General features: G+C 39.4%; 1 non-coding gene across 1 annotated transcript; it reads right to left on the bottom strand.

Moving 5' to 3' along the window:
• Window positions 1-9680: 9680 nt before the first annotated feature.
• Window positions 9681-9788, bottom strand: LOC130972678 (small nucleolar RNA R71). The gene has a single exon (XR_009083842.1). It is a non-coding gene; the product is annotated as a small nucleolar RNA R71 (small nucleolar RNA).
• Between the last annotated feature and the right edge of the window lie 4803 nt (window positions 9789-14591).

Genomic DNA, 14591 nt, shown 5'->3' with positions numbered 1-14591 from the left:
GCGAGTGACAGCCGCATAGGATATTTCCCCGTGAGGATGAAAGTAGCCACAGCTGATGGTGAACCCCTATACAAAGCTTGCCATGGAAAGGAGTAAGAAGGTTTGAGTGGAAGCAGTGGGAAAGCAGGCGTCCGAGAGCTCTACAGCATCTCCATTCCGCTTATCTGAAATTCCTACCAATGAATCTGCATAAGTATTTCTATCCCTTTTATTATTCCTTTTTATTTAATGATAATCACAATTACTCTTTAATCTCCCTAACTGAGATTTACAAGGTGACCATAGCTTGCTTCATACCAACAATCTCTGTGGATTCGACCCTTACTCACGTAAGGTTATTACTTGGACGACCCAGTACACTTGCTGGTTAGTTGAACGGAGTTGTGCTTTCACTCAGTGCCAATTTCTAAAATCCAATTACAATGAATCAAATCAAAGAACATGTGATCACAATTTCGTCCACCATAAAGTTATGAGCAACTAAACCTCCTGGTTAAGGTTATGAGCTCTGTTTATTTTTATGGATTAATATTATTACTCTTCTATTTTAATATATGTTTGATTTAATTCTAAGGTGTGTCTCGTTCTTAATATAATGGAATTAGGTGGAACGGAAGTATGACCCTTTTTCTACTTGAGTTTTGGTGATACTTTGACCAAGGTTTCTTGAACTACAGCTTGAGAACACACCTCCTAAACAGCTAATCCACAGCTCGATGGGGACATGGGAATATCTTTTCAGTCGAGATCTGGGGTGATTATGGCCTTTGTGGTATAAACTAGTTTTCTGAACTTTACCCTCCAATTCGAATTGAATGACCACTGACCATGGCATTTGATGAGTATTAGAGGAGATTAAATTGCTAAGGAATTAGGGTTTAATCACTTACAGTTTGCCATAGAATGAATCATTCATTGTTAAAATATTTAGTAAGAAGTTTTAATCTGGAAAGATAAACATCTCCGAGACCTTAACTGTTTTCTTATATTGATTTTACACCAACCTTTTATTGCAATTCCTATTTACTTGTCTTATGCATTTTGGTGGACGAAATTGTTATCATGTGTTATTCCATTTTGCAAAATTCATTGCTTTTCATTCCCTGGTAATGGCGCCAAAAACATGATGCCAATACCATGGTTCACAACTTCGTTCAACTTAACCAGCAAGTGTACTGGGTCATCCAAGTAATACCTTACATGAGTAAGGGTCGATCCCACAGAGATTGTTGGTATGAAGCAAGCTATGGTCACCTTGTAAATCTCAGTTAGGCAGATTAAATGGTTATGGGTTTCGAAAATTAATAATAAATAGAAAATAAAATAAGATAGGAATACTTATGTAAATCAATAGTGGAAATTTCAGATAGGCGTATGGAGATGCTGTGCTCCTCTTGAATCTCTACTTTCTCATTGCTTTCATCCAATCCTTCTTACTCCTTTCCATGGAAAGCTGTATGTAGGGCATCACCGTTGTCAATGGCTACATCCCATCCTCTTAGTGAAAATGGTCCTATGCTCTGTCACGGCACGGCTAATCATCTGTCGGTTCTCAATCAGGTTAGAATAGAATCCCTTGATTCTTTTGCGTTTGTCACTAACACCCAGCCTTCAGGAGTTTGAAGCTCGTCACAGTCATTCAATCCCAGAATCCTACTCGGAATACCATAGACAAGGTTTAGACTTTCCGGATCCTCATGAATGCCGCCATCAATTCTAGCTTATACCACGAAGATTCTGTTGGAGAATCTAAGAGATATGCGCCCAGCCTAAGGTAGAACGGAAGTGGTTGTCAATCACGCGCGTTCATAGGTGAGAATGATGATGAGTGTCACGGATCATCACATTCATCAAAGTGAAGTGCAACGTATATCTTGGAATAAGAATAAAAGAGAATTGAATAAAAAGTAATAATAATTGTATTGAAACTTGAGGTACAGCAGAGCTCCACACCCTTAATCTATGGTGTGCAGAAACTCCACCGTTGAAAATACATAAGTGAAAGGTTCAGGCATGGCCGAATGGCCAGCCCCCATGATATGAGAACTAATCATCCCAAGATGCTCTTCAGATCTAAAGTGATCAAAAGATATCTAATACAATAGTTAAATGTCCTATATATACTAGACTAGCTACTAGGGTTTACATGAGTAAGTAATTGATGCATAAATCCACTTCCGGGGCCCACTTGGTGTATGTTTGGGCTGAGCTTGATCTATCCACGAGCTGAGGCTTTTCTTGGAGTTGAACTCCAAGTTATAACGTGTTTTGGGCGTTCAACTCCGGATCATGACGTTTTTCTGGCGTTTAACTCCAGACAGCAGCATGTACTTGGCGTTCAACGCCAAGTTACGTCGTCAATTTCTGAATAAAGTATGGACTATTATATATTTCTGGAAAGCTCTGGATGTCTACTTTCCAACGACGTTGAGAGTGCGCCATTTGGAGTTCTGTAGCTCCAGAAAATCCATTTCGAGTGCAGGGAGGTTAGATTCCAACAGCATCAGCAGTCCTTTTGTCAGCCTTTTTCAGAGTTTTGCTCAAGTCCCTCAATTTCAGCCAGAAATTACCTGAAATCACAGAAAAACACACAAACTCATAGTAAAGTCCAAAAATGTGAATTTAACATAAAAACTAATGAAAACATTTCTAAAAGTAGCTTGAACTTACTAAAAACTACCTAAAAACAATGCCAAAAAGCGTATAAATTATCCGCTCATCACAACACCAAACTTAAATTGTTGCTTGTCCCCAAGCAACTGAAACTCAATTAGGATAAAAAGAAGAGAATATACTATAAATTTCAGAATATCAATGAATATTAATTATAATTAGATGAGCGGGACTTGTAGCTTTTTGCTTCTGAACAGTTTTGGCATCTCACTTTTTCCTTTGAAGTTTAGAATGATTGGCTTCTCTAGGAACTTAGAATTTCGGATAGTGTTATTGACTTTCCTAGTTAAGCATGTTGATTCTTGAACACAGCTACTTATGAGTCTTGGCCGTGGCCCCAAGCACTTTGTTTTCCAGTATTACCACCGGATACATAAATACCACAGACACATAACTGGGTGAACCTTTTCAGATTGTGACTCAGCTTTGCTAGAGTCCCCAGTTAGAGGTGTCCAGAGCTCTTAAGCACACTCTTTTTGCTTTGGATCACGACTTTAACCACTCAGTCTCAAGCTTTTCACTTGGACCTTCATGACACAAGCACATGGTTAGGGACAGCTTGATTTAGCCGCTTAGGCCTGGATTTTATTTCCTTAGGCCCTCCTATCCATTAATGCTCAAAGCCTTGGATCCTTTTTACCCTTGCCTTTTTGTTTTAAGGGCTATTGGCTTTTTTTGCTTGCTTTTTCTTTTTCTTTCTATTTTTTTTCGCCATTTTTTTTCGCAAGCTTCTTCTTTTTCACTGCTTTTTCTTGCTTCAAGAATCAATTTCATGATTTTTCAGATCATCAATAACATTTCTCTTTGTTCATCATTCTTTCAAGAGCCAACAATTTTAACATTCATAAACAACAAGATCAAAAGACATATGCACTGTTCAAGCATTCATTCAGAAAACAAAAGTATTGTCACCACATCAATATAATTAAATTAAATTCAAGGATAAATTCAAAATTCATGTACTTCTTGTTCTTTTGAATTAAAACATTTTTCATTTAAGAGAGGTGAAGGATTAATGGATTTATTCATAGCTTTAAGGCATGGTTACATACTAATGATCATGAAGTAAAGACACAAATCATGGATAAACACAACATTAAAAACCGAAAACAGAAAGAAATAAAGTGTAAATCATGTTGCTTGTATGCGAAGTTTGTATTCGTAGGTTTTGATGAATGACAAACCAACAAACGACATGAAAGACAACCAACAAACAACTTGAATGAACAAGCATGTTGAAAGATCAACCAACATTCAACGTTGAGGAATGAAGAGTTGAAAGCAACACAACAACAACAAGAAACTCAAGTCCACAACATTTGAAGACAAGTATAGTGTCTTAGGACTTAGGTAACTTCTTGTTAAGAACCAATTGCTAAATCTCTCAACACACACTCACAAAATGTTTTGATGCACATCTTGCAATTCGATGCTAGCCAAATGGTTTAAAACTTGTTTTCAAAGGTACAAAAGCATAGGAATTGACTCCAACAAGTTTGAGATCAATCCTAAGTATTTTGAAGTGATTTTAAGCCATTCTTTAAGGTTTGCATCGATGCACACTCATCTTGCATCGATGCAAAGCATGCGACGACTTGTTGCATCGATGCAAAGATGTTTGCATCGATGCAACCTAGCTGAAAATTCAAATTTCAGCTTCAAAGACACATTTGCATCGATGCAAAGTGTTATGCATCGATACAAATGATTCAAAAACATAAAAAACGGCTAGTTTTGACAAAAAGGCTCCATCCCATTAACTCCCCAACGTTTCTAAGGTTTGGGGAGTCTATAAATAGATGGATTGAAGCCTTATTTCAGATACTTGAGTATTTGCAAACTATCTTGTTCATATTCTTTCATTCTACACATTTTTAAGGTGTTATAATACACAATTTGAGAGAGCAATATCAATTGGTTCAATAGTGCTAAACTTGTAATCATACACTCTTCTAGAGAGTACTCATTTCGTCTCAACAATTCTTTGAGAATTGTTTTCTTGTACACTTTGTAAATTGGAGTGTGATCTCCAAGGTTGAGTCAAGAGTTATAAACACTATAGTCGGTGAGGATACCAAAGAGGTATACTAAGTACTCAAGGCAATCTTAGAGAAGGTATCTCTAAGTGGAGTGGGTTAGTATACGAGTAGTGATCATATACCGTGAGGTGTTAGAAACTAAGGACTCGGATTGTAAAAGGTTTTGCGCGAGCACCTTGAAGCTTGGCAATAGTGGAACTTCTCAATAGCGATTGAGAAAGAAAGTGGACGTAGGACAAGGATTGTGCCGAACCACTCTAAATAGCGTTTGCATCTCTCCAAACTCATCTCTTCAATATTATTGTCTTTTACCTTTGAGCAAATAAATTGTGATCGAAAAGTAGCTTCGTAAGTACTTAAGGAATAGCTTAAGTCCGATTGGTGAAAAACTTGATCAATTTATTTGAGTTGGTGTCTATTGGAAAGTAAAAGCTCCTTATAAATGCTTAGCAATTGAGTTAAGCTCTTGGAAAATACTAGTACAATAACACTTTTGTATATTGTCTTTAACTTTCGCAAAAAGATTCATTGTTGTTGCAATACTCAATTCACCCCCCCTCTTGAGTAATTGTGCATAGGTTCTACAAGTGGCATCAGAGCTTAACCCTTTGAAAGACTTAACCGTTTAAGGGAAAAGATCATGGCAAGCACAAGCTTTAACAACAACAACACTAGTGAAGGTAACTCAACCGCTAGACCTCCTCTTTTTAGCGGAACAAATTACTCTTATTGGAAAAATAAGATGAGAATTTGGATCCGTTCTCAAGATGTGAGAATTTGGAAAGTGATTGAGAATGGAAATCACATTCCAACAAAGACAACAAGCGCTAAAGAAGGAGAAGTCTCCGTCTCAAAGCAAGTACCGAAAGGAGAAGATGAATATAGTGACGATGATTGGAAGAAAGTGGCAATGAATGATAAAGCCATCAACTTCATTCATTGTGCACTTAACGAGCATGATTATATGAAGATCTCTACATGTGAAACCGCTAAAGAGATTTGGGATAAACTCCAAATCACTTACGAAGGAACCGACCACGTTAAAGAATCAAAGGTATTTATGTTGGTTCATGAATGGGAAAACTTTAAAATGAAAGATGAAGAGAGCATTGAAGAAGCTCTTGAAAGACTCTCCAAGATCTTCAACAATCTAAGCATGCTTGGCACAAAATACAATGATAAACAAATTGTGACCAAGGTGCTTACAAGCCTTACACCAAAATGGAACTCCAAAGTGAACGCCATTGTGGAAGGAAGGCTCTATGATCAACTTACATTTGATCAACTACGAGGTAATTGATGAGCGGATAATTTGTACGCTTTTTGGCATTGTTTTTAGTATGTTTTTAGTATGATCTAGTTAGTTTTTAGTATATTTTTATTAGTTTTTAGTTAAAATTCACTTTTCTGGACTTTACTATGAGTTTGTGTGTTTTTCTATGATTTCAGGTATTTTCTGGCTGAAATTGAGGGACCTGAGCAAAAATCTGACCCAGAGACTGAAAAGGACTGCAGATGCTGTTGGATTCTGACCTCCCTGCACTCGAAGTGGATTTTCTGGAGCTACAGAAGCATAATTGGCGCGCTCTCAACGGCGTTGGAAAGTAGACATCCTGGGCTTTCCAGCAGTATATGATAGTCCATACTTTGCCCAAGATTTGATGGCCCAAACCGGCGTTCAAAGTCACCCTCAGGAATTCCAGCGTTAAACGCCGGAACTGGCACCAAAATGGGAGTTAAACGCCCAAACTGGCACCAAAGCTGGCGTTTAACTCCAAGAAGAGTCTCTACACGAAAATGCTTCATTGCTCAGCCCAAGCACACACCAAGTGGGCCCGGAAGTGGATTTTTATGTCATTTACTCATCTTTGTACACCTTAGGCTACTAGTTTCCTATAAGTAGGACCTTTTACTATTGTATTTTCATCTTTTGATCACTTTAGATCTCTAGATCATCTTCGGACATCTAGTTCTTAGATCATTTGGGGGCTGGCCTCACGGCCATGCCTAGACCTTGTTCTTATGTATTTTCAACGGTGGAGTTTCTACACACCATAGATTAAGGTGTGGAGCTCTGCTGTACCTCGAGTATTAATGCAATTACTATTGTTCTTCTATTCAATTCCGCTTGTTCTTTGTCCAAGATATCACTTGTTCTTCAACTTGATGAATGTGATGATCCGTGACACTCATCATCATTCTCACTCATGAACAAAGTGACTGACAACCACTCTTGTTCTACAAGCATATGAGGCTCTAGTGAATATCTCCTGGATTCCTGATACACGATGCATGGTTGATCGCCTGACAACCGAGTGCTCGCCTGACAAACGAGCCAGCCATTCCGTGAGATCAGACTCTTCGTGGTATAGGCGAGAACTGATGGCGGCATTCAAGAGAATCCGGAAGGTCTAACCTTGTCTGTGGTATTCTGAGTAGGATTCAATGATTGAATGACTGTGACGTGCTTCAAACTCCTAGCAGGCGGGGCGTTGGTGACAGACGCAAAAGAATTGCTGGATTCTATTCCGGCCTGACCGAGAACCGACAGATGATTAGCCATATACTGTGACAGAGCATAGGAACGTTTTCACTGAGAGGATGGGAGGTAGCCACTGACAACGGTGAAACCCTTGCATAAGCTTGCCATGGAAAGGAGTAAGAAGGATTGGATGAAGACAGTAGGAAAGCAGAGAGACGGAAGGGAAGGCATCTTCATACGCTTATCTGAAGCTCTCACCAATGATATACATAAGTATCTCTATCTTTATCTTTATGTTTTATTCATCATCTATACCCATTTGAGTCTGCCTGACTAAGATTTACAAGGTGACCATAGCTTGCTTCATACCAACAATCTCCGTGGCATCGACCCTTACTCACGTAAGGTATTACTTGGATGACCCAGTGCACTTACTGGTTAGTTGTGCAAAGTTGTGTAGTGATCACAATTTCGCGCTACCAAGTTTTTGGCGTCGTTGCCGGGGATTGTTTTGAGTATGGACAACTGACGGTTCATCTTGTTGCTTAGATTAGGTATTATTTTTTTAGAGTTCTTAAGAATGAGTTCTAGAGTTTCATAATGATCTGTTGAAATCTGGCTGGCTGAGAAGCCATGTCTAATCTTATTGGACCGAGGTTTCAACTTATCATCACAAGAGCTTGTTGATTTCTATCAATCTTGCTATTGGAGCAATGATCTGCTAAGGCTTGGCTGGCCATTGGCCATGTCTAGTGTTTTGGACCGAAGCTTTCTTTGAAAGCTTGGCTGGCTGTGAAGCCATGTCTAATTCCTAGACCGGAGTCTTAGACTAACATTGCAATGATTCCTAGAATCCAAATTGAGAATTCTGAAACCTTCATTTTCTAGTTTCATATAATTTTCGAAAAAGCACAAAAAAAAATTATAAAAATCATAAAAACCAAAAATATTTTATGTTTCTTGTTTGAGTCTAGTGTCTAATTTTAAGTTTGGTGTCTTGCATGCCTTGTTTATTTGATCTTGGTTCTATTTTCAAGCCAATAGTACAGGGAACTGAAGATTCAGAACATGCAGCAGAGGAATTACACAGAAAAAGCTGGGCGTTCAAAACGCCCAGTGAAGAAGGACAGACTGGCGTTTAAACGCCAGCTAGGGTACCTGGTTGGGCGTTTAACGCCCAAAAAGGTAGCATTTTGGGCGTTAAACGCCAGAATGGATACCATTCTGGGCGTTTAACGCCAGGATGGCACAAGGGGGAGGATTTTGTTTTCAAAATCAATTTTTTTTCAAGTTTTCAAAGTTTTTCAAAATCAAATCTTTTTTTTCAAATCATATCTTTTCAATCAAATGTTTTCAAAATCAATTTCTTTCCTTTTTCAAAGATACTTACTAACAATTAATGATTTGATTGAACATTTTAAGTATGTTGCCTTTTCTGTTGAGAAAGGTTTAATGTTTGAATCATATCTTTTCTTGTTAGGCAAGTCATTAATTTTTAAAATCAAATCTTTTTAAATTGTTTTCAAAATCATATCTTTTCAATCATATCTTTTTAAAACCATAACTTTTCAATCATATCTTTTTAATCACATCTTTTTCAAAATAGTTTTCAAATCATATCTTTTTGATTTCTAATTTCAAAATCTTTTTCAAAAATTACTTGATTTCTTTCCCACTCTTGATTTTCGAAAATCAATTAAAGTTTTTTTTAAAAAAAAATGTTTTCAAAATATTTCACTTGATTTTCGAAAATTTCTTCCTCTCTTCCCACATCCTTCTATTTAGGGAGTACCACTCCTTCTCAATGCACAATTCGAACTCTATCTAATTAAGTTCGAATTCTTCTACCTCTTCTTTCTATTTTTCTGTTCCTCTGACACCTCAAGGAATCTCTATACTGTGACATAGAGGATTCCATATTTTCTTGTTCTCTTCTCTTTCATATGAGCAGGAGCAAAGACAAAGGCATTCTTGTTGAAGCTGACCCTGAACCTGAAAGGACCTTGAAGCGAAAGCTAAGAGAAGCTAAGGCACAACTCTCTGTTGAGGACCTGACCGAATTCTTTAAAGAAGAAGAACCCATGGCAGCCGAAAACAACAACAATGCCAACAATGCAAGGAAGGTGCTGGGTGACTTTACTGCACCTACTCCCGACTTCTATGGGAGAAGCATCTCTATCCCTGCCATTGGAGCAAACAACTTTGAGCTTAAGCCTCAATTAGTTTCTCTAATGCAACAGAATTGCAAGTTCCATGGACTTCCATTGGAAGATCCTCATCAGTTCTTAGCTGAATTCTTGCAAATCTGTGACACAGTCAAGACTAATGGGGTAGACCCTGAGGTCTACAGACTTATGCTATTCCCTTTTGCTGTAAGAGACAGAGCTAGGACATGGTTGGACTCACAACCTAAAGAAAGCCTGGACTCATGGGAAAAGCTAGTCAATGCCTTCTTGGCAAAGTTCTTTCCACCTCAAAAATTGAGTAAGCTTAGAGTGGAAGTCCAAACCTTCAGACAGAAGGATGGAGAATCCCTCTATGAAGCTTGGGAAAGATACAAACAATTGATCAGAAAATGTCCTTCTGACATGCTTTCTGAATAGAGCATCATAGGTATTTTCTATGATGGTCTCTCTGAACTATCCAAGATGTCTTTGGATAGCTCTGCTGGAGGATCTCTTCATCTGAAGAAGACGCCTACAGAAGCTCAAGAGCTAATTGAAATGGTTGCAAATAACCAATTCATGTACACTTCTGAAAGGAATCCTGTGAATAATGGGACAAATCAGAAGAAAGGAGTTCTTGAGATTGATACTCTGAATGCCATTTTGGCTCAGAACAAGATATTGACTCAACAAGTCAATTTGATTTCTCAAAGTCTGTCTGGAATGCAAAATGCACCAAGCAGTACTAAGGATGCTTCATCTGAAGAAAAAGCCTATGATCCTGAGAACCCTTCAATGGAAGAGGTGAATTACCTAGGAGAACCCTATGGGAACACCTATAATTCTTCATGGAGAAATCACCCAAATTTCTCATGGAAGAATCAAGAGAGACCTCAACAAGGTTTTAACAACAATAATGGTGGAAGAACAGGTTTAGCAATGGCAAGCCTTTTCCATCATCTTCTCAGCAACAGACAGAGATTCTAAGCAGAACCCCTCTGACTTAGCAACCATAGTCTCTGATCTAATCAAACCACTCAAAGTTTCATGACTGAAACAAGGTCCTCCATTAGAAATTTGGAGGCACAAGTGGGACAGCTGAGCAAGAAAGTTACTGAACTCCCTCCAAGTACTCTTCCAAGCAACACAGAAGAAAATCCAAAGGAGAGTGCAAGGCCATCAACATGGCCGAATTTGGAGAGGAAGGAGAGGAAGTGAACGCCACTGAGGAAGACCTCAGTGGGCGTGCACTGACCTCCACTGAGTTCCCAAATGAGGACCATGGGAATCTGAGGCTCAAAATGAGACCATAGAGATTCCATTGGAGTTACTTCTGCCATTCATGAGCTCTGATGAGTATTCCTCCTCTGAAGAGGATGAGTATGTCACTGAAGAGCAAGTTGCTAAATACCTTGGAGCAATCATGAAGCTAAATGACAAGTTATTTGGAAATGAGACTTGGGAGAACGAACCTCCTTTGCTCACCAAAGAACTGGATGACTTGTCTAGGCAGAAATTACCTCAAAAGAGACAAGATCCTGGGAAGTTTTCCATACCTTGCACCATAGGCACCATGACCTTCAACAAGGCTCTGTGTGACTTAGGGTCAAGTGTAAACCTCATGCCTCTCTCTGTAATGGAGAAGCTAGGGATCTTTGAGGTACAAGCTGCAAGAATCTCACTAGAGATGGCAGACAATTCAAGAAAACAAGCTTATGGACTTGTAGAGGATGTTTTGGTGAAGATTGAAGACCATTACATCCCTGCTGATTTCATAGTCCTAGAGACTGGGAAGTGCATGGATGAATCTATCATCCTTGGCAGACCCTTCCTAGCCACAGCAAAGGCTGTGATTGATGTTGATAGAGGCGAACTGATCATTCAAGTGAATGAAGAATCCTTTGTGTTTAAGGCTCAAGGATACCCCTCTGTCACCATGGAGAAGAAGCATAAGAGCTTCTCTCAAATCAAGTCAAGCAGAGCCCCCACAGTCAAACTCTAAGTTTGGTGTTGGGAGGCCACAACCAAACTCTAAGTTTGGTGTTGAACCCCCACATTCAAACTCTAAGTTTGGTGTTGGGAGGTTCCAACATTGCTCTGAGTATCTGTGAGGCTCCATGAGAGCCCTCTGTCAAGCTACTGACATTAAAGAAGCGCTTGTTGGGAGGCAACCCAATGTTATATTTTATCTATTTTCTTTTGTTATTTTATTTTATAGGTTGATGATCATGAGAAGTCACAAAATCAATTGAAAAAGCAAAAACAGAATGAAAAACAGGAAGAAAAACAGCACACCCTGGAGGAAGAACCTACTGGCGTTTAAACGCCAGTAAGGTTAGCAGTTGGGCGTTTAACGCCCAGTCTGGCACCATTCTGGGCGTTTAACGCCAGGGGCACCAGACTGGCGTTAAACGCCAGGAAAGGGCAAGAACCTGGCGTTAAACGCCAGAAATGGGCACCAGTCCGGCGTTTAACGCCAGATTTGGCACAAAACGTGTTTTTGCATGCCATTTGGTGCAGGGATGACTTTTCCTTGACACCTCAGGATCTGTGGACCCCACAGGATCCCCACCAACCCACCACTCTCTCTTCTTCCTCACCCATTCACCAATCACCTCAATACCTCTTCCCCAAAAACCCTTCACCTATCAAATCCCATCTTTCTCTTCACCACTCACATTCATCCTTCAAAACCCCACCTACCTCACCCTTCAAATTCAAACCACTTTCCCTCCCAAACCCACCCATACATGACCGAACCATGAGCCCCCCCTCTCCTATATATACCCTTCTTCACCCCTTCATTTTCACACAACATAAACACCACTTCTCCCCCTCTTTGGCCGAACACTAAGCCACTCCCTTCTTCCTCATTTCTTCTTCTTCTACTCTCTTCTTTCTTCTTTTGCTCGAGGACGAGCAAACCTTTTAAGTTTGGTGTGGTAAAAGCATTGCTTTTTGTTTTTCCATAACCATTTATGGCATCCAAGGCCGGAGAAACCTCTAGAAAGAGGAAAGGGAAGGCAAAAGCCTCCACCTCCGAGGCATGGGAGATAGAGAGATTCATCTCAAGGGTGCATCAAGACCACTTCTATGAAGTTGTGGCCTTGAAGAAGGTGATCCCCCGAGGTCCCTTTTTCACTCAAAAAGAGTGAATATCCGGAGATCCGACATGAGATCCGAAGAAGAGGTTGGGAAGTTCTTACCAACCCCATTCAACAAGTCGGAATCTTGATTGTTCAAGAGTTCTATGCCAATGCATGGATCACCAAGAACCATGATCAAAGTGTGAACCCGGATCCAAAGAATTGGCTTACTATGGTTCGGGGGAAATACTTAGATTTTAGTCCGGAAAATGTGAGGTTGGCATTCAACTTGCCTATGATGCAAGGAGATGAACATCCTTACACTAGAAGGGTCAATTTTGATCAAAGGTTGGACCAAGTCCTCACAGTCATATGTGAAGAGGGCGCACAATGGAAGAGAGATTCAAGAGGGAAGCCGGTTCAATTGAGAAGGCATGACCTCAAACCCGTGGCTAGAGGATGGTTGGAGTTTATCCAACGCTCAATCATTCCCACTAGCAACCGGTCCGAAGTTACTCTAGACCGGGCCATCATGATCCATAGCATCATGATTGGAGAAGAAGTGGAAGTTCATGAGGTTATAGCCCAAGAACTCTATAAGGTGGCGGATAAGTCCTCTACCTTAGCAAGGTTAGCCTTTCCTCATCTCATTTGTCACCTCTGTTATTCAGTTGGAGTTGACATAGAGGGAGACGTCCTTATTGATGAGGACAAGCCCATCACCAAGAAAAGGATGGAGCAAACAAGAGACCCCTCTCATTATGAGATCCCTGAGATACCTCAAGGGATGCACTTTCCTCCACAAGACTATTGGGAGCAACTAAACACCTCCCTAGGAGAATTGAGTTCCAACATGGGACAACTAAGGGTGGAGCACCAAGAACATTCCATCATCCTCCATGAAATTAGAGAAGATCAAAGACTCATGAGAGAGGAGCAACAAAGACAAGGAAGAGACATTGAGGAGCTCAAGCACTCCATAAGACCTTCAAGAGGAAGAACAAGCCGCCATCACTAAGGTGGACCCGTTCTTTAATCTCCTTGTTCTTTATTTTCTTGGTTTTTCGAAAATTTATGCTTTATGTTTGTCCATGTTTGTGTCTTATGATCATTAGTGTCTATGCCTTAAAGTTATGAATGTCCTATGAATCCATCACCTTTCTTAAACAAATGTTCTTAATTGAAAAAGAAAAGAATTGCATGAATTTTGAATTTTATAGCAGTTTAATTATTTTGATGTGGTGGCAACACTTTTGTTTTCTGAATGTATGCTTAAACAGTGCATATGTCTTTTGAATTTGTGATTCATGAATGTTGGCTCTTGAAAGAATGATGAAAAAGGAGACATGTTACTGAGGATCTGAAAAATCATAAAAATGATTCTTGAAGCAAGAAAAAGCAGTGAATACAAAAAAAAAGAGAAAACGAAAAAAAAAGAAAGAGAAAAAGAAAGAAAAAGAAAGAAATAAAGTTGTGATCCAAGGCAAAAAGAGTATGCTTAAGAACCCTGGACACCTCTAATTGGGAACTTTAGCAAAGCTGAGTCACAATCTGAAAAGGTTCACCCAATTATGTGTCTGTGGCATGTATGTATCCGGTGGTAATACTGGAAGACAGAGTGCTTTGGGCCACAGCCAAGACTCAATAAGTAGCTGTGTTCAAGAATCATCATACTTAACTAGGAGAATCAATAGCACCATCTGGATTCTGAGTTCCTAAAGAAGCCAATCATTCTGAATTTCAAAGGATAGAGTGAGATGCCAAAACTGTTCAGAAGCAAAAAGCTAAAAGCCCCGCTCATCTAATTAATTCTGATCTTCATAGATGTTTTTGGAATTCATTTCATATTCTCTTCTTTTTATCTTATTTGATTTTCAGTTGCTTGGGGACAAGCAACAATTTAAGTTGGTGTTGTGATGAGCGGATAATTTGTACGCTTTTTGGCATTGTTTTTAGTATGTTTTTAGTATGATCTAGTTAGTTTTTAGTATATTTTTATTAGTTTTTAGTTAAAATTCACTTTTCTGGACTTTACTATGAGTTTGTGTGTTTTTCTGTGATTTCAGGTATTTTCTGGCTGAAATTGAGGGACCTGAGCAAAAATCTGACCCAGAGACTGAAAGGACTGCAGATGCTGTTGGATTCT

This window comes from Arachis stenosperma, chromosome 3 (assembly GCF_014773155.1).
Source record: "Arachis stenosperma cultivar V10309 chromosome 3, arast.V10309.gnm1.PFL2, whole genome shotgun sequence".
NCBI lineage: Eukaryota > Viridiplantae > Streptophyta > Magnoliopsida > Fabales > Fabaceae > Arachis > Arachis stenosperma.
Note: the sequence above shows the minus strand (reverse complement) of the source record. Positions and strands in the feature narration are given on the sequence as shown.